The 25,562-nt window shown below is 40.0% G+C and overlaps 2 long non-coding RNA genes across 2 annotated transcripts in view; one reads left to right on the top strand and one right to left on the bottom strand.

Annotated features, from left to right (window-relative positions):
• LOC138416181 (uncharacterized) lies at window positions 1-16,184 on the top strand. The gene is made up of 2 exons (XR_011247569.1): window positions 1-524; window positions 15,168-16,184. It is a non-coding gene; the product is annotated as an uncharacterized lncRNA (long non-coding RNA).
• Window positions 14,616-25,562, bottom strand: part of LOC138416180 (uncharacterized) — a 25,920-nt gene continuing 14,973 nt past the window's right edge. The window contains exon 3 of the long non-coding RNA XR_011247568.1: window positions 14,616-16,593. This is a non-coding gene — a long non-coding RNA (uncharacterized lncRNA). The remainder of the gene's footprint in view (window positions 16,594-25,562) is intronic.

Below are 25,562 nucleotides of genomic sequence, written 5' to 3' on the forward strand. Positions count from 1 at the left end.
CTTGGAGGAAATGTGGTCATACGCCTGCGCTTAACAATGGCGAACAGAACGTCTTACACAGGAAAGAGATCGTTGGCGAGAAAGGCTGCAGGATTGTGTAGCAGCATATGGAAATTCAATCCACAACGAAGAAAACCAGACAAGAGATGGGCGATAAGCACACCCAAGAACAGAAAGACGACGGAGGCATCCGACAACTACTAGCAGCATCCGAATTAGCAGAGTGCTTTTCAAGGATCAGATTACAGGTAGCTTTACGCAGGAGAAATGCTTTGGAGAAAATTCAGAAAAGGAAAACCAGCTCGGAGGCTATATTTACCCAACAATAACAACAAAGCGTTTTGTTTCCTGCCTGTTCCATTGTTCATGGACAATGAACCTGCAGTTTTAAGATGTGACCCCGGGGTGATATGAAGAACGTAAATTCCAGATCAACTGACAGAAGTAATCGAAAAGCACACGAAATCTTAAACTCATTTTAGAGATGGAATCAACTGAGAACCAGTTCCAGGAAGGAAGAGCAGGTAATTCCGTGCCGCAGAGACGATCCATTTGCAGGTCCTGAGTTAATTTAAGACTAAAATGAGTTCGGAGCTCAGTTTTACCAATTGTTATTCATGAGATGCAGAGCATGTTAATTAGCCTCTGTAAAACTGAGATAATAAACACTTTACAGGGGTTTGGAGAAGACAAGTTGGAATAACGTATATAAAATGGCTGGCTTATAGTCAGTGACCAAAAATGGTAACTAATCTTTAAACTACTCTTGTCTCCCCAGCGGTAACGTAAGGGAGCTAACTAAATACACTGCAGGGTCTTTCCTGCCTTTCAAGTCTTATGGTTCTACCCTTGTATATTGTTGGTGGGGAAGTAAAATGGTACACTGGCTGTGGAAAGTAGTTTGGCAGTTCCTCAGAAAGCTAAACATAGAATCATCATACCACCCAGTAATTCTACTCCTAGTTACATAAGACTCAAAAGAATTGAGAGCAGGGACTTAAACAAATGCTAGGCCACCAATGTTCATTACGCATGATTTACAGTAGCTAAAAGATGGGAAGAGCCTAGCGTCCATCAACAGATGAGCAGCTCAACAAAATGTGGAACCCGTATACAGTGGAATATTATTCAATTTTATTCAGCCATAAAAAAGAATGAAGCTCTGTTACATGCTACAACGTGGGTAGACCTTGATGCCTTTCTGCTAGGTGAAATAGGCCAGGGACAGAGGACAAATATTACATGATTCCATTTATATGAGATACATAGAATAGGACTTTTCGTAGAGACAGAAAGTAAAGATTACTGTGGACTGTGGAAAGGAGAAGGGGAGGTTATTGCTTAACAGGTATCGAGTTTCTATTTGCGATGAGAGAAATGGTTTGGCAGACACTGTGGTAGTGGCTGCTCCACGGCACAAATGTAACTGCTGCTGCTAAGTCGCTCCAGTCGTGTCCAACTCTGTGCGACCCCATAGACGGCAGCCCACCAGGCTCCTCTGTCCCTGGGATTCTCCAGGCAAGAACCCTGGAGTGGGGTGCCCTTACCTTCTCCAGTGCATGAAAGTGAAAAGTGAAAGGGAAGTCGCTCAGTCGTGTCCGACTCTTTGCGACCCCATGGACTGCAGCCCACCAGGCTCCTCCATCCCTGGGATCTTCCAGGCAAGAGTACTGGAGTGGGGTGCTGTTGCCTTCTCCGAGAAATGTAACTAATGTCCCTTAATTGTACACTTAAACATGGGTAATGGCATATTTTATATTTTATTAATAATTTTCGCACCAAAAAGTGTGATTCACTCTTCCAAACTCTCCAAAGTAGAGAATGATTGCTACCAGCAGCTTTCATACTCCTCGTGGTTGTAAGTGCAGCCTCTTCAGTCAGTTTGTTTGGATTCAGATCCTCCCTCTGTTACTGCCTGTGCCCCTGGGGGCAAGGTACTCAGATTTGGAAACTTCAGTTTCCTCTTCAGTGAAATGGAGACAACATCATCCCTACCTTATAAGGCTGTTATGCGGAAGCTATGAAGCTCTTCCATTATGACTGGTACAGAGAAAATACTTGCAGAGTATAGGTGCTTATCATTCTTTGGTAAGCTTCACTAAAGTGGTGGCAGAAGGCAGAGCATCAGAGTGTGGGGTGTAGGATGCTGGGGTGAAAGCTCTTGCCACCCTTGATTCTGATTTTCCAAGATGCTTCCAATGAGACGGGAACTGAAGGGCTCTCTGCCCTGGGCTCTCACCCTCGGGTGACCAGAGAGAACAAAGTTACTCCTTGAAGCTCTGCTTCAAGCCCACTTCATCCTTTCCACTATAGGCGGAGAGAGCATCCTAAAGCCTTCAGTAACAGCACCTCACTGCTCTCAGAATGCAGTCCAAAGCCTTGATCAAGACTCACAAGGCTCCTCCTGATCGAGTCCGTTTACTTCTCCCTTCTCAGCTCTCACCACACCTCGCCTCATCCTTTGTGCTTCAACTGTGTTGATGCTCACAGGGCCATCTGGAAGGCTCCCTACCTCACCACTTCACTTGGCTCTCTCCTCCCTGTGCTTGGACTTGGTACCTCCCAGGAGGGTTTCTCTGACTCACTGAGGCCGAGTCACATGCTTCTGCCATGAGCTGACTTAATGTTCTTTCTCCGATTGCTACCACTGCGTACTCGCTCTGTTGTTATTGCCTGTTTTCTTATCATCTTTCCAGTGATATCATAAGCGCCTTGTGCTAGTAACCATTTCATCCCCAGTACCTGACTCGTAGAAACACATCCTAGATAAATAGATGAGTGAACTTGGGTTCACTCAAGTCGAAAGACTAGATGGATGGATGATCAGGCATTGGTTCTATAAGCCGCATCAGGTGGTGAGATGGTGTCATCAGTTTTTTCAGACCTTTACCAGATGGTTTTTCCAGTGGTCATGTATGGATGTGAGAGTTGGACTGTAAAGAAAGCTGAGCGCTGAAGAATCAATGCTTTTGAACTGTTGTGTTGGAGAAGACTCTTGAGAGTCTCTTGGACTGCAAGGAGATCCAACCAGTCCATCCTAAAGGAGATCAGTCCTGGGCGTTCACTGGAAGGACTGAGGCTGAAGCTGAAACTCTAGTCCTTTGACCACATGATGCAAAGAACTGACTCACTAGAAAAGACCCTGATGCTGGGAAACATTGAAGTCAGGAGGAGAAGGGGATGACAGAGGGTGAGATGGTTGGATGGCATCACCAACTCGATGGACATGGGTTTGAGCAAACTCCAGGAGTTAGTGATGGACAGGGAAGCCTGGCGTGCTGTAGTCCATGAGATCGCAAAGAGGTGGACACGACTGAGTGACTGAACTGAGCTGAACCAGATGGGTATGGGCCCTGGACATTGTATCAGTATTGATGGGGAATAGTGACAGCACGGGTCTCAAATAAGGGCAGTAGAATGACAGTTTTTTAGAATCTTCACTGGCTCCAACTGTCTACCTTCAGATAGGTTCCTGCACATGATCCCTGTCCCTCTACCACCCAAACCTACCTGGTTCTTGATTCTCCCACTTCTGCTGATGGTGGCACCAGCATCTGAGCCACTAAAACTTCACATCGGTGTTGTCTTTGACTCTCGTATCACTTCAGATCTTTGCATTCCCTCAGCCCACTAATTTGACCTCCCAACTACACCCACTTGCCTATTCCTGCTATTACTGTTGCAGAAACCAGTACTTGAGGAGCCAAGCCTCGGAGAGTTGGAGAACTCAGGTTTATTATGCCGTCAGGCCCAGAGGAGTTAACACTCCAAGCTCTGAGCCCTGAACAAAGGGATTACAGAGTTTTTATAGACAGACTGTAGTGGGCAACACTAGCTGTTAATAGGCTGGTTTAAACTAAGGGGTTTCGCGTGCGTGGGAACAGCAGTCAAGATGGGGAGGGGGATGCCTGGCCTGGACAGGCGTGATTAAGCAGGTTTGCAGGGGCCCGGTGATCGCAAAGAGCAGGACACGGGTGAGTGAGATAAACTCCAGTTCCTAGTATTGCAAGTCCCCACTTTCTGAGACTACGTGACCTACGTGATTGAGACTTTGCGAGAGGCAAGCTGAGTTACAGAGGCAGGATGAGCAGGAGGTGATGTAAAGTTTTAACTTTTCCTCTTCATTAGTACTAAAAATGGCTTTGTATAAGAACAAAGCTCAATTAAAGAGTAAGTTTTCCTCCACTTTGTGAACGCATCAAGGACCCTCAGGTAACGTAACATCATTCACTTTGTATCACAGACTTCAAGCTCGCCTCTGCTTCTCTAGTGCCTCGGAAAAGCAGCGCGTTGGAAATAGTTAGATTATCATGGCACATACACAACCAGTTTTAAATGATATCAAATGGGACAGTGAACTTAGCACTGCTCATTTTTTAATCTTTATAAAACTAGGAAAATTAGGGACATGTCCCTCTGTAATAGGAAACAGGAAGGCCGGCCTTTCTCCTTTGAAACAGTGGCCTTGTTTTATTGTCTTTGACAATAAAGAGGTCTTTGAAAAAGAGTATATATGTGTGTGTGTGTGTGTGTGTATGTACAACTGAATCACTTTGCTGTTCACCTGGAACTAACACAATATTGTAAATTAATTACACTCCAGTTTTACAAATTTTAGGCAATATATAATCATTAGAATGGAGAATTCGGTAATTATAATAAATGCCTAGTTTAAAAAACTAGACTTCAGTTTTTTGAAAATTGGTAATAAATAAATAAATAGGTTTTAAACAGTGGTTGAATTTGTACTTTAGCCACTGCCAAAAGGACTGCTAATTAATATTGATTATACCACTGTTAAATCATAGAAATAATTAAGCTTTTATTAAAATTTCAAAGAGCAAATTTATACAGTCTTCTCTTGCTGCTTAAATTGAATCATCCTGCTATTTAAGTGACTTTTTCACACTATCACTTATCAGTGGAACCCAACAGACAACTTCTTTGGAAAAAAGTACAGGATAATAGAGACGTTTGCTTTGAGAGGTGGAGACGGGTGGTAACATCCAGCCCAATCGCTTGTCAAGCTGAAGTCTTGTTTTCCCAAGTAGTTTGGACGAGACTCATATCTCTTGGCTCAGTATTGCGCTCTGCAGGCAGGGAGGCTTATGTACGGCCTCAGATTTCTCTGAGCTTCCATTTCCTCATCCGAAGGATGTAGAGAATAGTAACATTTCCCTACAAACTTTTCTGGAACAGGACCCAGCACCTCAATCAGCTGCCTACTAGCCCGAGTTGTCCCCTGCCTGAGCCTGGATGTCTCGCGCCTCCCCTGAAGTGAGCAGCCTGTCTGAGAAGCCCGTCTAGCTTTTAACGTTCTAACAGAGCGTGACTCATTTCTGTCTTTTCCCATCTCGCATCTAGTTCTCATTTTAATGAACAATTCGGAAAAATCTATATCGTTTAGAGGATTTGGTCATTATTTATAACTATTTGGCCTGTGCCCAGAAATGGTTTAGGCGTCTGGTACTGGAGAGGGTGAAAGCATCTAAGTCACCCATCAGGGAGTCTCCAAGGTCTAATCATGGAACTCTAGCCCTGAAGGAAGCGCAGCATCACCTTTTTGTCAGCATTTGCAGATGCTTCCACAAGTAGCAGGTTAGTATCGCTCTTACTTAAGAACAACACGACAACCAGCTATCTGAATGCTTCTTCTGTGTCTCATAAAACCAGGGTTAGATATTTGCCATGTTGTTTAATCCCATTTATTTGAAGGCTCATATGTTAATTCCTACTTGAGTTGTGTGCAGCTGAATTGTATTCTTCTCATGTCAGGAATTGAAAATGATTCAATCTAATGTATGTAGCTCTTGCCCTCGCTGCCAGGAGTCTGAGAGCCAGCTTCTGGCCCCTGCGCCTAATTGTCCACTCTTCTTGCACCTTCAGCTGTGCTCCGCAGGGCTTTGCTATGAACTACCTTATTTTGGACTGTGTTTCAGTCTTGAAAGCATTAGTCACTCAGTCATGTTTGACTCTTGTGGCCCCATGACTGCAGCCCGCCAGGCTCCTCCGTCCATGGGATTCCCCAGGCAAGAGGACTGGAGTTGCCATGCCCTCCTCCAGGGGATCTTCTCGACCTAGGGATCGAAGCCTGGTCTGCTGCATTGCAGGCGGGAGACCGGCAGAGCAGAGAGAGAGAGGCATCTCCCATATCCCTCCCCTAAGCTCCTCCATCAGCAGTGTTAAGTCTCCGCCCTCCCAGGTTTCAGGTGAAGGAGCTTCCACCTTGCGTGTAGTGGACAGAGTCCTGTGTCCCCCAGACGCCTCTTCAGGGGTGAAGTACTTTTCACCCACTACTGCAGACATAGTCTTGCCTAAAGAGAAGCACTTTGCGTGAGGGCACAGTCCCTCCCTAGAACAGTCTGCATTCAACGACTGGCATCCTACTCAGGAATGCCTCTGCCCTCTTGATACAACTCAAAACTATTGTAAGGGATCATCTCAGCTTCAGAGATTCCTGTGAGTCTGGTGAGGTCTTTGTAAAACCATGCTGCTGCTGCTGCTGCTGCTGCTGCTAAGTCACTTCAGTGGTGTCCAACTCTGTGCGACCCCATAGACGGCAGCCCACCAGGCTCCCCCGTGCCTGGGATTCTCCAGGCAAGAACACTGGAGTGGGTCGCCATTTCCTTCTCCAATGCATGAAAGTGAAAAGTGAAAGTAAACTCACCCAGTCATGTCCGACTCTTCGTGACCCCCATGGACTGCAGCCTACCAGGCTCCTCCGTCCATGGGATTTTCCAGGCAAGAGTACTGGAGTGGGGTGCCATTGCCTTCTCCTATAAAACCATGGGTCATCCAAATTCCCCTTCTGCTGAATCCTTTCTATCCACCCTTTCTTCATGTGTTCAAATGAAGAGCAACATTTAATAAACTTCAATGCTAAAAAAAAAAAATTACTGTTTGAACCAAATTTTAATCGAGTCCTTTCTAAAATAAGAGGCAGTAAAATATGCAACCCTAAATTTTAAAAAATTGATAGTTCATTCAATTCAACAGTAGGAATAACAGCAAAAATACCGGGTGAGCGCTGGGGTCCAGCCCCCGCAGGATCCAGGGAAACCCGAAGGAGGAATGGCGTCGGCGATTGCGATTGATTGAGAGAGAGAGACAGATAAGAATGTTGTAGATAAGACAATAGAGGAGAGAAAGAGGCTGATATTCCTTGGTTTACAGAGAACCAATAAAACTTCAAGACAAGAAGTTTGCCCTGTTCACAGAGGCTACAGGTGCCCTCCCGGTCTCCCGAGGGAGTGAAGACGCAGAACGTCTTCCTGTTCAGGTCTTAGAAACCCGGGCAGATAAGTGAACGAAGGGAGCCTCTATGCTCCAAGGGGTCAGCCTGAAAAAAAGAGGGAGAGGGAGAGAGAGAGAGAAAGAAAGATAAAGAGAAGAAAAAACACGGGGTGACCAAGCTTCTTCTGGAAGCGAGGCCCAAAAGCTTTATTTTTCAAAAGGTACTTTTATACCTTGCCTTATACACAGAGGGAAATGAAAGATGCAAGGTCATACAGAGTCAGCCCAAACATTCCAGCAGTTTTGCCCTTATCGAAACCAGGATTTTTCTGCATACCTTTCCCACAAATGATGTTGTGTACAGTATCTTCTGGCCTTGGAGGCCTGTGAACATTCCATGACCCTCTTTTGATAAAGGCTGCTCAACCAGAAAACTTATTTTCCTTCAAAGTGTTTTTTCTTTATATTTTTAATCTATGTCAGCCTCAGAAAATGCCAAACAGAGTTACGTTTTTCACAGAGCAAAGGTGCAGTGAGTTACAAGAAAGAACCAATTAGCTCAAAAGTCTGATATGGTTAAATTCAAGGCTACACTTGTTTTTCTAGCATTCTCACTATGTTAACTAATGCATTCCCAGGTGCACAGTGGATAAGAGATATGGGAACTTAGCAACAAGCATTGGCCCAATAATGAAATCCTACATCAGCACTAGCATTATTCTAATAACTTTTAACTCTTTCAAAGGCTCTATGTTTTAGGCTTTCCATGCCTCTCACAGTTGGAAGGCTGTAAATAATCACATGCATAGCTGTAAGAGTCTGGATATACCTGCTGAGCAAGCTAAAATGCTAACAGAGGGAGTTTGATTTGAAATATTCCTCTCATGTCCAGGAGACTTATTAGCTATAGCCCTAAGTTGATTTTCTCCAGAAAAACGTGGTCAGGGTTAGCCCCCTGTTAATGTCAGAAGAGTTGGTGAAAGTCATAAAACAGTAAAACAGACAGATTCTGGTTTGGGGTAGTTGCTCGAGAAAGCCTAGGGAGCCCCTTGAGTTCTGAAGCCTTGCTTAACAGTTCTCTTCCACATGAACTTGTCATGGGTGGGATCTCCCGTGGCGGCTCCCGGCAAGTGAGTACTATAAGCAAATGTGAGTAAATCACTGTATAGATATTTGAGATATCTGTTCAGGAAGGATCAAATAGAAGTATGCAAAGAGCTGACACGTTGGAAAAGACCCTGATGCTGGGAAAAATTGAAGCCAGGAGGAGAAAGGGGCAACAGAGAATAAGATGGTTGGATGGCATCACCAACTCAATGGACATGAGTTTGAGTAAACTCCGGGAGGTGGTAATGGACAGGGAGGCCTGGCATGCTGCAGTCCATGGGGTTGCAAAGAAGCGGACACGACTTAATGACTGAACAACAACCATATATATATATATGTGTGTGTGCATATATATATATAGCTTCCCAGGTGGCGCCAGTTGTAAAGAACCTGCCTGCCAAAGCAATAGACATAAGAGACATGGGTTCTATCCCTGTGTCGGGAAGATCCCCTGGAGGAGGAAATGGCAACCCACTCCAGTATTCTTGCCTAGAGAATCCCATGGATAGAGGAGTCTGGCAGGCTACAATCCTTGGGGTTACAAAGAGTTAGACACAACTGAAGCGACTTAGCATGCATACATCATTTAGCATGCACACATACACTTGTATATGTGTGTGTGTGTGTGTGTGTGCACGCACACACGCTAAGTCACTTTAGACATGTTCGAATTTTCCCAGCTTTATGTTCTTGGACAGGTCATGTATCATCTCATTTCTTCAGATTCATCATCTCAAAACTGTAGATAAAAACAGAACTAATGCTGCTTTGAGGATTAACAAGATACTTGGGATACAGAGAGCTCTCAATGAAAACTTTTAGCTTTTACTCACAACTCTCTTTTTCTAATTTATAGCAATGCTTCTAGCAACATATCCTGACAGTGTTTAAAAGCGCTGTATTCAGAAGTTGAACACTAGGCGTACATCTTTTTAGGCAGGATGACATATCTTCCCCAAATGCTAAAGATTAGAAAGTCCTTTGTTTTGCTTCCTATAGATGTTGCCTCACTTAAGCTCAGTGATTCAGAACATATGAAAATCTTTAACATGCCCATTGGGGCAGGCAGGAGAAGCTATGAACATGGAGGGGAGGGATCAAGACTTAGTAACTTACAGGGTCAGAGAGTCATGCAGCCCCCTTCCTTGGTCCCCACCTCCCCGCCACAGGATATTAGGGATACAAAGGAAAAGGTGGCAGAAACAAGATCTCTTTCCTTGTTTCCCAAACAAGAGCTGAATGAAGTCTTGATCTGTTTCTTCCAAGCTCACTCATGGGTAAAGTCTTCACTCAGGGGCCAGCCTTCCCTGTGGTCAGAGAGGACGGGGTCTAGCAAGATACCTGCTTGAGATGATGACTGCATATTGTGAGCAAGCTCCAGACCCTGGTAGTCAAGGGATTGGGTCATGGGTTGGGGAGAAAGACGGTGACAAGGACAACTGCTATCTCAGAAGCCCAGCTTCAGCTCTCAGCCATCATCCTTGGGCTCCTCCCTGCTCCCAGCAGCAGCAGCAGATGGACGATAGAGCACCAAACTCTTTGGGCTCAAAAGCATCAGCAATCAGATGACCAAGGAGAGAAAGCAAACACATGAGTCACTTTATTAGGCTCCAGACGTGTGTTAAATGGTTTACATGGAATATCTAATAGAGTATGTAAGGCAAAAATGTGAAATGCATGAAAGCTAGATTTCTGAAAATTGGTATTTTTTTTATTCCTATGTATACTATTATTTCATTACATCTTTATTTAGAGGAGTCACAATGAATTACAGCATAAGCACACTTTTTACAGCACCTATTCGTGGTTTTCCTGTGTGGCAGATGGTGAAGAATCTGCCTGCAATGCAGAGACCCAAGTTCAATCCCTGCATCAGGAAGATCCTTTGGAGAAGGGAATGGCTACCCACTCTACGATTCTATTCATGTGTGTTTTTAAATATTCATCTATTGAAATGGAATAAAAAATCCCTTTATTGGGGATTTTTAGATTCAGTTAGGTATCTACCAGTTCTCATTAGTGATAATCTGAGATTGTGTTAGTGAGTACCATAATCACCAGCCGCATGTGGCCACTGAGCCCTTGAAATATGTCACTGTTTCATTTTACTTAATTGAGATACTTTACATTTTCCAGTGGTCATGTATGGATGTGACAGTTGGACCATAAAGACAGTTCAAAGTTCAGTTGCTCAGTCCTATCCGACTCTTTGAGACCCCATGAGTCGAAGCACGCCAGGCCTCCCTGTCCATCACCAACTCCCGGAGTTCACTCAAACTCACGTCCATTGAGTCAATGATGCCATCCAGCCATCTCATCCTCTGTCGTCCCCTTCTCCTCCTGCCCCCAATCCCTCCCAGCATCAGGGTCTTTTCCCATGAGTCATAAAGAAAGCTGAGCACCAAAGAATAGATGCTTTAGAATAAGTTTTGGAGAAGATTCTTGAGAGTCCCTTGGACTGCCAGGAGGTCCAACCAGTCCGTCCTAAAAGAAATCAGTCCTGAATATTCATTGGAAGGCCTGATACTGAAGCTGAAACTCCAATACTCTGGCCACCTGATGCGAAGCACTGACTCACTGGGAAAGACCCTGATGATGGGAAAGATTGAAGTCAGGAGGAGAAGGGGACGACAGAGGGTGAGATGGTTGGATGGCATCACCGACTCAATGGACGTGAGTTTGAACAAGCTCTAGGAGTTGGTGATGGACAGGGAAGCCTGGTGTGCTGTGGTCCATGGGGTCTCAAAGAGTCGAACACAACTGAGCGACTGAACTGAACTGATACTTTACATTAAAAAATTGAAAGAGTGTAAAATATTTTTCTAACAATATGACTTGATTATTTTGGATGGACAGCATTTAACCTTTACTGTGAAATTTTACTCTCACGTTACTGTATTATATACGCTATTTCTAAAATTACGTGTAAACACTGTACTGACCAAGTTGATGTCTATACACTGATTTCAGTGTTTTTTCAGTGTTTTTTTCCTATACACCAGTGTAACATTATAATGTGCTTATTTGAATGTTTTATATAGACAGCACAAGTTCCAGTGATACCTCTATAAATTATAATTGGTATAATTTATACCAATTTATAAATAATAAATTATATAAAGTATGATTTTAATTGTAATACAATTAAATTATTTTTCTATTTAAAAATTAAGAATGGACAAGTTTTTTAATTCAAAGTGAAGGCATTGTACTGATGCAGAATTGCATACAGGTGCAAAAGCTGGTGAGAACGCTAAAAAAAATGACTGGTAAATGTATGTTGTAAATTTCACAATGAATGACAACTGCAATTTGCTGACATGGAGCAAAATGAGAAAGATTGTCGTATAAAAATCTTTAGAGATAATAAAGTACACAATATTAAGAGACTTTTCAGAAAACACATACTGAATTTGGTGTATTTCCTCCAGTGTTTGCAAAAGAATTGTTGAAATTAGTTACCTGAAATCAGGATTAAACATCCAAGCTTTTTGTGTTTTGTAGACAGTTTATCTTCACTTTCTCTTTTACAGCTTTATTGAGATATAATTGAAATACAAAAACCTGCACATATTTAACGTATTCAATTTGTTCAGTTTTTACATACGTTATATATACCTGTGATACCATCACCACATTAAAGGTAATAAACATGTCTATCGCCTCCAAAAGTTTCTTTGTGTCCCTTTGTGTGTGTGTGTGTGTGTGTGAACACTTAACATGAGATCTACCTTTTTAACAAAATTTTAAGTACACAAGACCATATTGTTAACTACAGGTGTGTTGCATAGCGTATTTCTACAACTTGTTTGTCTTCTGTGACTGTAAATTTATGCAGGTTGAATAGCAACTGCCCGTTTTCCTCTCCCTCCACCCGCTGGCAACCAGCATTCTATTTTCTACTTCTGTCGGTTTGATTAGTTTGGATAGCTCATATAAGTAGGGTCATGCAGCATTTGCCCTTCTATAACTCACTCACTTAGCATGGTGTCTTCCAGACCTATCCACGTCATCCCAGATTCTTAAGGCTTGTAATAAGATTTGAGCTTGTCATTTGGACCAGATACAAAATTGCTTTCATTTTCACATTTTTAGATGGAGAGATGGTAAAAGACACTATTATCTCAGTTACAGAAATTTTTGTTAGAAAATTGAGAAAAACACTAAAGAAGATATTTCACAAAAATAAGAACTTCAATTAAGCCACCACAACTATTGTTTATAAAATACAAGATCTTCTTAACAATACCAAAGGTCAACTGATTCAAAATCTGAAAAACTGTAAAAACATTTCACCTGTCTATCTAGGTCACAGATAAGCTTTTCCTTTGCTTGGGTTGCCTTTAAATGAGTCACAAGATATAAAAGACGCTGTACAATTAGTACTTTGGGTATGTTTTGTCTCCAAAGATTTCTTGGTTTACAAAGAAATATTTTCCATTCGTGGTCCTAAAATAGCAAACTGAGGATATAGATATTTTTAAAATATTTCACATCTGTCAAAAAAGAATATTGGCTAGATATTAAAAAATTAGTTTCTAACACAACAAACAATTTTCAGCCTTATTAGGCCAAAAAAAAGAAAAACCCAGTTTATTGGAATTTTTTAAAAGGAACTGATGTTTCCTTTAAGTCTTTGTTTCACTGTATGATACATCTTACAAATATTTATGCTTAGTTGAAGCAGACACCATGAAATTTGTCATGGATATAGTTGTTAAAATCATTCAGTGTTTGTATGCTAATCTAATGAACCATTGCAAGTGAACAGAACTGTTGAAAGAAATAAAAGATGGTGAGTTTAACAGCCTCATGACTTCAATGCTCTTCTGGTTGAGTTGTGAGAGTTTTGCAATGATTTGCTGTACCCTTAACTCTAACTTAAGATTTTCTTGAAAATAAAGGAATATTTGCCAAATGACCGAAATTCAAAAACAAAATATGGCAATGTGATTTACATTTTCAGGCTGCATATGAATGAGCTAAATTTGAAGGCATAAGAAAAGGAAAAGCTTATCTGTGACCTAGCTAGAGAGACACAAGATTTTAAGTTGAAGTCGAAACTTTTCATTATGTGATCAATTAATAATGATTTTACAGTTTTCTTATATGAGCAAATATGAAAACAATTTTCATTGTGATGGATTTAGGTAAACTGTATAAGCTACAAGAAATATGTGAAGAACTCAACACTAATAAAGAACTGTTTTTCAATCTGTCAATACCATTTTGAGTTCACTGTTTATATTACTGAGCTAACACAAGAGTTAATGAATTTACTTAGCTTTGACATGAATCTGAAATTGGTATCTTTGGCTTTGAAGTCAAAGCGATTATTTTTAAAAAGATAAACCAGTCTTGGCCATGTGGATGCAGTATTAAAGGAGAATGATTTTTCAGTTATGGGGAAAATGTAAATATGTTTAGAACACCTTAAGTATGTGAATATACTTATCCAACTATGAATTACCTAAAATTACAAATACTTCGCCTATTCCTCATAAAAACTGAGCATCCAAATAAGGTGTGCTGTAAGTCTAAAGTACACTTAGTAAAACAGCCTAAAACATCTCAATATGTTTTATATTGATTATATGATTGAATATATCATGTTATGTAAAGTATATTATGAAAATTAATTTGCTTATTTATTTTTACCTTTTTAATATGGCTATAAGAAAGTTTTAAATTGCATATGTGGCTTATGTTTCTATCAGATAGCGCTGGTCTGGGGGAGTCTGCAAACTGTTTCCTCAGTAAAGACGGTACTGAGTTGCCTCAAAGAACAAGGAGAGGAGGAAGCAGCCTCGACAACTGGGAGAATTTTTTGCCCTGTTGGGTATATACTGTTTGTCAGTGCTTGCCATTGTCTTTCTGCGCTTTCCTCTTCTAACCACAGAAAGAAAAGAAAGAGGAAGGTCCCTTCTGGACGCTTAGAGCCAGATTTCCTCTGGAAATCTAGCTGGCCAGTTAAAATACGTCAGAGTCTATTCAGAGAACCAAGGAGTGAAAGAGAATGCCCTTTCTCTAGTAAGTCTAAGAAAATAACTACAGGCTTTTTGAGCCCAGATGTATCAGAAACCCAAAAGCAGAGAAACGGAGACTCTGAGCTTCTCAGAACACTGGAAGAGCTAAGACTCTTTAACACTGGAAATTTCATCTAAGAAGTTAAAAGGTTGTTTTTGCAAAGTAAGAAAAGTCGGGTTAGGTGAAGAAGTGATTAGGGCTAAAATTGAAGTTCAGTGGGAGAAGAATGTTTTATTTGCCCTTGTGTATTTTTTCTTTCTTTCTGTATTTCCCTAAACTATACAAGAATCATACACAATGATTTGTTATGACCTAATAATTCATACCCTTGTTTTAACAATCATATTTTGGAAGAATATCAGTATAAATGATCAGATTGTTTGGTACTTTGGCGTGGTTAGGGAAAGGTTTTGTTTGTTTGGGGAGGTAGGGTGCAGTGGAGAAATAACCCATTTACCTGATGGCAGATACACAGAACTCGGACATGGAAACTGGGAGGAAATGAACACTTGCTGAACAAGCTTGCACACTCAGCCGTGGTGCTCTGTCTGTGTCATAACCAGCTTTCTGCCTGGCACAGTGCCTGCCACCATGTAGGCGGTCAGCATCATTTGCTGGATTGAATTATAAAAATGAGATCATTTCCACCAACAGTTTTGTTGTCTAATCAGAAGACAGAATGCAAACCATGAAAAATTAAACAAATACATTTGGTTTTATTTTCATGTATTTTTGTACTGTGTTTGAATTTGTTTCGTTAATTATAAAACCTTTTTATTGTTTGTTTGTTTGTTTTTAAGAAAAGACAACGGGTACGCAGGATACAATACAGATATTGCTTTTACTACCTGAATCCTCACTCTGCAAATATTCCCTGCAATGACTTGGAACAATTTTTACCCACATACATTACCCTAATTGAAGACCTGCTGTAAAGTATTTGCATGCTGGGGCCAGTAAAAACTCATCATTTGAATGCAAGTCTGGACAAGAGGACACAGGATGCCCTGCAGTCTGTCCTAGCTATTTCCCCGGCCAGACGGCTTCTCCTGCTTTCTCCGTTGATTGCATTGTTTAAACTTGTGTGTTATTGCTGTCATCTTCCCCACATTGTTCAGTGAAAATGCCTCCTAAGAAAGTGGAAAAGCCCGTGAACCAAGTACACGAACCAAAGAGACCTAGAAAAACCCAAATCACTCAAAAGATAGCTGAGAGCGAAAAAGCATTTTGAGAGAAGACAACCGATAGAAAATAAACAGGTAGAAATGATAGCATAATGTGTATTGGCTATTGAAGAACATGGTTGCAGAGCATTTATCTCTACTCACTAATGAGTTCATTAAATGCAACTGTCATTTAAAATCCTTTATCTTCATAGTTCAGAAATCCTCCATGGATTATTACAGAGATTTCTAAGAGAGTTTTAATGATAAATGGGGGGCTGGTAGAATTGGCTGGAGTTTTAAGAAATGCTTTTTTATTTTTCTCACTTAAAATCATGAAATATGAGCTCAAGCTATTTGAAATTTTAATATCCAAAATATTTTCAGGAATAAATTGGGTAATAAAACAAAACAGGATGCCTGAGGTCACAAAGTGAAAACAGAATCAGGTGGTGTCACAAACAAATCTGTATTATAGTTCTCATGCCTAGAACAGTCTCGCAAAGTATAAAGAACTTAACACTTTTATGTTACTTAGAGATATTTGGCAAATAGATGACTTTAGATGATTTCCAAACAGAACTTCAAAGCAGTCCTGTAATGTTGAAATAAAGTTGGAATCCTAAATAAAATTTTAAAATCCCAAATCTTAAATACATTTGAAATTTTTGATATCTTTATAAGCTCGTCTCTCCTTAAAAAGGAAAAAAAAAAGATTGATTGTGGAAGCCATAGCTGGGCTATGACCACCGTGGTTGTTCCTAGCTGGCTTCTGTATGTTTAATTATCTCTATTCCTCTATGTCCCAGGAGTCAGCACAAAGCCCTCAGATTTTTCTGGCAAAACACTAATCATAATAGCTTCTGGTTGAGGAAACATCAACTTCCCATTTCTTTTCCTATCAGATGAAATGTCTCCTTCCAGTGATCAAGTTCCCATCACGTTACCAAGTCTCTATCACTCCATTAGCTTGCCCTCTTTTGTATGATATTTTGTGGTTCTTCCATTCCTTCTGGGCTTGGCAGACACTCCCTTCTTTTCCTAAAGAAGACGTATAGACGACCTACGGGCATGTGAAAAAATGTTCAACATGGTTAATCATTAGAGAAACACAAATCAAAACCACAGCGAGGCGTCACCTCACATCTTACAGAATGACTGTCCTCAAAAAGTCTACAGATAGCAAATGTTGGAGAAGATGTGGGAAAAAGGAACTCTTACACCCTGCTGGTGGGAATTCAAATTGATGTAGCTACTATAGAAAACAGTATTTAGGTTTATCCTAAAAAACTAAAAATAAAACTACCATAGTATCCAGCAACTCCACTCCTGTCTATATTTTCAGAAAAAGTGAAATCTCTAATTCAAAAGATACATGCACCCCAAGGTTCATCAGATCAGATCAGTCTCTCAGTCATGTCTGACTCTTTGCGACCCCATGAATCGCAGCACGCCAGGCCTCCCTGTCCATCACCATCTCCCGGAGTTCACTCAGACTCATGTCCATCAAGTCGGTGATGCCATCCAGCCATCTCATCCTCGGTTGTCCCCTTCTCCTCCTGCCCCCAATCCCTCCCAGCATCAGAGTCTTTTCCAATGAGTCAACTCTTCGCATGAGGTGGCCAAAGTACTGGGGTTTCAGCTTTAGCATCATTCCTTCCAAAGAAATACCAGGGTTGATCTCCTTCAGAATGGACGGGTTGGATCTCCTTGCAGTCCAAGGGACTCTCAAGAGTCTTCTCCAACACCACAGTTCAAAACCATCAATTCTTTGGTGCTCAGCCTTCTTCACAGTCCAACTCTCACATCCATACATGACCACAGGAAAAACCATAGCCTTGATTAGCCAGACCTTAGTCAGCAAAGTAATGTCTCTGCTTTTGAATATACTATCTAGGTCGGTCATAGCAACACTATTTACAATAGCCAGGACATGGAAGCAGCTCAAGTGCTTTTCAACAGATGACTGGATTGAGAAGATGTATTATATGTATATATACACAATGGACTATTATTTAGCCATTAAAAATGATGAATTATTTCCATTTGCAGCAATGTGGATGGACTTAAAGAATATCATGTTTAGTGAAATAAGTCAGACAGAGAAAGAAAAATTTTATATGATATCACTCATATATGGACTATAAAAATAATACAAATGAATGTATATACAAAATAGAAACAGACTCACAGACACAGAAGACAAACGTACGGTTACCAATAGGGAGAGTGAGAGGGGAGGGGCAAATTGGGGGTATGGGATTAACAAATACAAGCTACTATACATAAAAGGTGCTTCCCTGGTGGCTCAGATGATAAAGAATCTGCCTGCAATGCAGGAGACCTGGGTTTGATCCCTGGGTCAGGAAAATACCCTGGAGAAGGGAATGGTTACCCATTTCAATATTCTTGCCTGGAGAATTCCACGGATAGAGGGGTCTGGTGAACTACAGTCCATAGGGGTGCAAAGAGTCAGACAGGACTGAGCGACTAACAATTTTTTCACTTTCATGCAAAACATAGAGTTTTTAAAAATGTAGTGATAGGTTGAAGATCAATTTGGTTGAAGCAGAAACTCAAATTTGAAGATTCCCAAATTTCCACTCTGCTTCCCTTTGTCCCATCCTATCATACCATGAGATACGGCCCCTTCTAAACTACAGCAAGGTGTCGGGAGATTTGGTGACTGAAGAGTATAAAACAGAAAGTCTCTGGACTGTCAGAAAATAGCCCTTGTTTAGGACAAGCGCATCACCCTGAAAATAGGGGCATGAACTGAATGCTGGCCATCTAGCTCACTTCTCCCACTAGTTCCCAGGTTGCAGGCATCTAGGAATAAACACTCTAGGCACGAGAATTGAAAATCTCCTAGGGCCTCTGGCAAACACAAGAGAAAAGATCTGAAGTTACTGATGCCAGGGATTTTCCCAAAGATACATCCCAGCCAGAACACTCCCACAGAAGAGACCACACTTGACAGACCAAACCCTTTCTCTCAGGGCTCACAGTCGGCTTGCTGGTGCCCCACTCATAAACTTCAAGCACCATCAAATATCAAAGAATGGCATAGATCAAAGCAAAAAAGCAAATAAACAAACAGGTAGAAAAAAAGCAACCTGGAGGAAATGGAGACCATGCAGGAAGCAGAATTTTTTTTTTTAAAAAAAGGGAAAGAACTATCACTAATATCCTCAGAGAAGTAAGAGAAGACACAGTTGTCCTTAAAACAAAAATAGAATGCAAAAGAAAAGAAAAGAAACAACATATAGAAAATACAGTACTCTAGAAATAAAAAACATTCTAGAAGAAATTAAAAATGTAATAAAAGTGGTGAGAATCTCCTAGAACAGAGTAAAAAACACAAGATGGAAAATATTATTAAAAAAATAAAGTGAGAGGGCTTGTTTCAAATTGAAACATCCAAAGAACAAAGTACTTCAAGATATTTTCCCCAAATGAATGTTACATGTTTCCAGAGATAAAGGACTTATTGAGAACCCAACATTATAGCTGAACACAGTCCACAAAAGGTACATGAAGGTTTCTCAGAACACTAACGAATAAAGAAAACATCCTACAATTTCCAGGAAGAGAATATGGCACATCCAAATATCAGGACTTGGCTTTGAATTTCAGGAATAGCTTTGAATTTCTTAACAGCAACATGGGACCTAAATAACGATGGAGCAGGGCCTTCACAATTATAAAAGAAACCAATTTACAATCAATAATTCTATTTGTTGCTAGACTAACTGTGAGAGTGGAATAAAGACAATTTCAAACACATAAGATATGAAAAAGTTTGCTCCTGGCACGATGATTTTCAGAAAGCTGGTAAAGGATGTGCTTGTTAATAAAGAGGAAATAAATGAAGGAAGAGGGAAATGGGGAACAAGAAACAGGGAATCCAACACAAGAGAGGAACAGGGAATCCTTGGGATGCAAGTGAAGGGACAGCCTGGAATGAGAGCTGTGCTTTAGGCAGCAGGGGTGGCCAGTCCAGACAGGAGCACACTCAAAGGCTCCAAGAACTATTTCTTTAGGAAGATGAGATTGATAGAATGCCTGGTGCATTTGAATGTCTCGAGAGGAGGGGTCAAAAATAGTGGCAGGGTTAGGATTTAATTGATGAAATAAAAAGGAAAATTGAAGACTATAGTTATTTCCGGGGAAGATTAAAAAATAATTCAGGAAATAAAAAAATCAGTAGTTGCTTAGCTTACTTGTAAGTAGAGTTCGTATAATAATAAAATAGAATATACAGAATGCAGATCATATAGGTCACTATAACTTTGCAAAATGAGCCACGTATTATCCTTCCTGGAATTAACTTAGTGGGGATAAGAAGCGTGAATGGGATAATAGAGGAGGTGAAGTGAAAGACAGGTAAACCTCATCTGCCAACACAGGGAATTTGAGTAATGACTTAAATGAAAAATTTGGAAGTAGCAATGTAAACACATTATTTAGAGATATGGAGGTAAATACTTGTAGAATAAGGTAAAAGAGAGTAAAGTGGACTGATTTAAAGATGGGAAATAAGAGAAAAAGCATCTTTTTTTGGTTGTGTGTTTTTTTTCTTTTTGGCAATAAGTCCTATTAAATAACCAAAAGTCTCTACACTATATATGCAGAGATTGATAAGATCTGTCATATATGCATATATAAATGTGTGTGCAGCTAAATTGATCTATTTCAACTTCTACCTCTACCAGCTTATACACAAAGGAAATTTTATATACAAGGAAATTTTAAAATTTCTATCTGGTCTTTGGGTCTTGTTGGAGTGGGGAACCAAAAATACGTCCTTGGAACTCAACTATAGGCCTGCCCTCATCAGATGATGGAGTAAGAATTTTTATTTTTGGAAGATTTTGCTTCCTTATGTACCCCATGCTACTAGCACAGTGTTGGCACACAGCAAGCACTCAATAAATATTTGCTGAATGAATTGATAATGTATGAAAACAGAATTCAATTACTGGAATACAATAACATGTAACACTAAAAGGGAAATCCCCGTATGTAGACTTCATTAAAATTAATATGTTTGTTATTAATAAAAGCTTAACTTCTAAAATAACTGAAATAGAATGCTAAAAAATTGAGTCAAAAAATGACCAATTTAAAAAGATGAGAAAATAAAGAGGAAAAATAAAAAGTGGGACAAATAGAAAATATAAAATAAGATGGTAGAAATAAATCTAAATGGATAAGTAATGATACTAAGTGTAAGTGGACTGAAAACTTACCACCTAAAGGGCAGAGATTATAAAATGGTCCTGGGAAAATTCAACTTTATACTGTTTACAGAAGACAACCTTGAAGTGAGGACACAGAAATGTCAGAAATAAAAGGATGAAGAAAAATCTTTCCGGCAAATATTAATAAAAAGAAAGCCTATGTAACTATATCAATATGAGGCAAAACACACTTTAATGTAAAAATCTTTAGATTAAATGTTAATCTACAGGTTAAATAGATTAAATGTTTCGTTCACCACGAAAATATAAAAATTCTATTCTTTTCTATATCTAATGGTATAGTTTCAAATATACACAGCAAAAAAAGGTAAAACAACCCAAAGAACAAAATTCAACTGCTCAGTAGAAATTTTAGTACAATTCCCTCCAAAAATAACAAATCAAGCAGTAAGAGAATTAGCTAGAAGTAAAAGAATTCATAGACACAATTAACACATTTATTCCAAAGATTGTACATAGACCTCTGAATCCAGCAACTGGCAAATACACACTGTGGTCAAGCACACGTGGGACACTTAGGAAAATGAACCTTTATCAACAAGCTGGTAAGCAAGTCTCTGTAAGTGGGAAAGCTGTCATATCACTGACACTACGTTTTCTGACCAAAATGGACTTAAGTGTATTTTTTAAAAAAGAATGTAACAAACTCAATATGTTTGAAAAATTCTAAAACAAACTTCTAAAAATTCCTTGGATCAAAGAACAAACCAAGGTATAAATAGGAAAATGCATAAATTCAAAGGATAATAAAATAGCACACATCAAGATATATGTAAGGAGAAAAGTTGTTATTAGTGGGAATTTTACAAATTTTCATGTTTGTTTAGAAAATAAGAAAGAATGGAAATTAGAGTGGAATGAGATGAGTCTTAAAAAATTACAAAAAAAACAGCAAAATGCACACAAAGCCAAAAGTTGATATCTTTAAAAACCTTAAAATTGATATCCTTTCACTAGATTGGGTTTTAAAAAAGAAAGAAGGAAAATAATATTAGAATTTTAAAATAATTCATAACTATAGATGTAAGAGATAATTAAGAGAATAGTATGAACAATTATATCCTTTAAGTTAAAAAACAGATGAAAAGGAAAATATTATATACTAAAACTGACTCAAAAAAAAAAAACAGAAAAAATGCATATTACTATAACTGTTAAGTAAATTGAATGAATCATTAAAACTTGACACCCACACTCTCACACATACTCAGTCTCACTCAGATATTCCAGAAGTGAGTTCTATAAAACAGTCAAAAAGCAAGTAATTCTGATTTTATACAAACACTTCCCCATAATAAAGGGACAACAATAGTCACCAACTTACTATATATTTTTAACAAACTTTAAAGCAAAAGGTCAAGGAGCAACAGTTAGAACTGGATATGAAACAACAGGCTGGTTCCAAATCAGGAAAGGAGTATGTCAGGTCTGTATATTGTCACCCTGCCTATTTAACTTACATGTAAAGTATATCATGTGAAATACCAGGCTGTATGAAGCACAAGCTGGAATCAAGAATGCCAGGAGAAATTCCAATAACCTCAGATACGCAGATGACACCACCCATATGACAGAAAGCAAAGAAAAACTAAAGAGCCTCTTGATAAAAGCGAAAGAGGAAAGTGAAAAAGTTGGCTTAAAACTCAACATTCAGAAAATGAAGACCGTGGCATCCAGTCCCATCACTTCATGGCAAATAGATGGGGAAACAATGGAAAGAGTGTCAGACTTTATTTTGGGGGGGGCTCCAAAATCACTGCAGATGGTGACTACAGCCATGAAATTAAAAGACGCTTGCTCCTTAGAAGAAAAGTTATGACAAACCTAGACAGCATATTAAAAAGCAAAGACATTATTGAAAAAGGTCTGTCTAGTAAAAGCTATGGTTTTTCCAGTAGTCATGTATGGATGTGAGAGTTGGACTATAAAGAAAGCTGAGCACTGAAGAATTGATGCTTTTAAACTGTGGTGTTGGAAAAGGCTCTTGAGAGTCCCCTGGACCCCAAGGAGATCCAACCAGTCCATCCTAAAGGAAATCAGTCCTGAATATTCATTGGAAGGAAGGACTGATGCTGAAACTTAAACTCCAATACTTTGGCCACCTGATCCAAAACTCATTGGAAAAGACCCTGATGCTGGGAAAGACTGAAGGTGGGAGGAGAAGGGGATGACAGAGGATAAGATGGTTGGATGGCATCACCAACTCAATGGACATGAATTTGAGTAAGCTCCGGGAGCTGGTGATGGACAGGGGAGCCTGGCGTGCTACAGCCCATGGGGTCACAAAGAGTCGGACACAACTGAGCGACTGAACTGAACTGAAGGCAAAAGTATACTCGGACAGTAAGCGAAATAATAACAACATACTAAGCTATTGCCGAGGAAGGCATGGCAACCCACTCCAGTGTTCTTGCCTGGAGAGTCCCATGGACAAAGGAACCTGGCAAGCTACAGTCCATGGGGTTGCAAAGAGGGGAACATCACTGCAGCAGCTTAGCATGCACACGCAACCTATCGCCAAGCAGAGGTGCAAGACTTTTCTTCATCCTTTAACTTTTGACATTTCTTTATCTGAGGCAAAATGATAGCAAACAAAAGCTCACAGTTACATTCTCACATACACATTCACAAATGGTGCAAAAAGTGATCTTCAATTGTATCGATAATATTCTATTTTCTAAGGTGAGTGAGGGCTCACAAGTTCCTTGCAGTACTCTTTATGGATTTTTTTATGTCTAATATATTTCAAAATGCATTTTTAAGCCGCTAAAAGGCCTTTGAGATATAACTGAGGATGTCTGAAAATTGGGCTATTTTAAACTGAAATGTTAATAGTTTCTGGAGACATTTAAAGACTCATAAAATACAGTTTATCCATGTGTTATTCTTAACTCTTAATCTTCTTTTCTCCCCAGGAATACACTGAATTTCCTCTATCAATATATCTTCAGTGGGACCTATGTTCTACTTTTTTTCTCAACTTTCACCATTTCCTTAACTTATAAACACCCTCAAGCCTGCACTGTCCTTAATAAACCTCAGAAAGAATTCCCATCATGGATACCTGCTGTGAGTTCCTCCCCTCTCCTCTTACCAGAATTCTTGGAAGAGCAGCCTATACTTTCTTTCTTTAACTCATCACTTCCACTCACTCTGCAAACCACTACAGTCTGGTTCCTGTCCACGCTGGCGGAAGAGCTCACTCTTAACAACTGCTGGAAAGCCAAATTCAGAAGAGCTTTCCAGTTTAGCAGACCTCTGCTGTCCTTGGCTCTGTCCTTCTCCTCCCTGAAGCTCTTTCCTCCCTGGATTCGGGGATGCTCTCCTTTCCTGGTTCTCACAGCTCTCTGTTCTGCGGCTGTATTCTTCACAGCCTCTGAGCTGTCACCTTTGTGGTAAATCAGACCAAATGCCTGTGGGCGTATATCTGAACTATGTGTTCCATCCATCAGATTGTCTATCCTTGTTCCCAGACCATGCTATCTTCATTGCTGTATCTTTATAATCCATCTTGATCTAGACGAACTAAGATATTCAGCTTGTTTGGCTGAAGACTGGCTCGGTTATTACTGGCTCTTCAAATTTTCATACGTATTTTAGAAAGTTGCTTTTTTTTTTTTTTTTTGTAGTCTTCCCCCACCTAAATCTACCCTAAATTTTTTTAGGAAAGTTTTGAAATTCTACAATCTGAGAATATCTAACCCAGTTATTCCCACTCATTTTAAGGATCAATAGAGAGGGCAGTTTCATCAGAAACCTTTTTCTCTTCCTCAACACAGTTTGTTTAGCTTCTCATTTTATTACTATCCCATTTACTATATCATGAAATGATATAAATATTTAATATATTATTAGCATGAGACATAGAAAAATAAACCTATCTGTCTTTCACGCAACTGGCAAGTTTTAAATTTGGAATTCAAATCCAGATTCCAAAGTATGATTTTTTTTTTTCACTATTTACTCCTCCTCTTCTACTGACATAATACTTAATCGCGGAATTTAAATTTAATTTGTTAGAGATTTGATGTTTACTTTCTAAAAACCTAATGAATTATTAACTTCATAGAAACAATATTTACTACCTATAAATACGGGTTTAACATCAGCTTTCAATTTCAACTACCATATCTATACTTTCTTATTCTAAATAAAAATATGGTTTAAATTATTTATTGCCAAGGGAATGTGTCAACATAAAACAAGTGTGTTATTATATTCGTGAATTCTGTGGGTCAGTACCCAGCCGGAAGGGGTTGACTTGGCTCTACCAGGAGGTCCAGGGCCTCAGCGGGAAGACTGGAGTGTCTGGCACCCCACTGAGGCTGTCAACCAGAGAGCCTAGATGGGGGTCTCTCCTCTTGGCTTGTGGCACCTTGCTTCCAAAAGAGGGAGCATGTCAGGAGAGCAAGCATCCCAAAGAAGCAGGAGGAGGCCGCAGGCCCTCTCCCATCCAGTCTCAGGAGTCACACCGCAGCCCTCCCATCGTACTTTCCTGGTGGAAGGAGTCTCGAGCATGCTCAGCTTTAAGAGGAGAGGACATGCAGTCTGCCTCTCAATGGTAGGAGTGTCACCACGCGTGGAGCCATACCTAAAACCACCACCGTTTATAAAAGTTTCTGGATTTTAATCGTGTTTTTGCTATCTGCATGCTTGCTTCCCTCTTTCCTGTTAGTATGGGGTCTGAGAGTGATGCCTTCTCAGTCCCCACAGGTAGATACACTCTGCAGCAGAGGTGACAGGCCAGCATGAGTTCCCATTGCTCTTT

Source organism: Ovis canadensis, chromosome 12 (assembly GCF_042477335.2).
Source record: "Ovis canadensis isolate MfBH-ARS-UI-01 breed Bighorn chromosome 12, ARS-UI_OviCan_v2, whole genome shotgun sequence".
Taxonomy (NCBI): domain Eukaryota; kingdom Metazoa; phylum Chordata; class Mammalia; order Artiodactyla; family Bovidae; genus Ovis; species Ovis canadensis.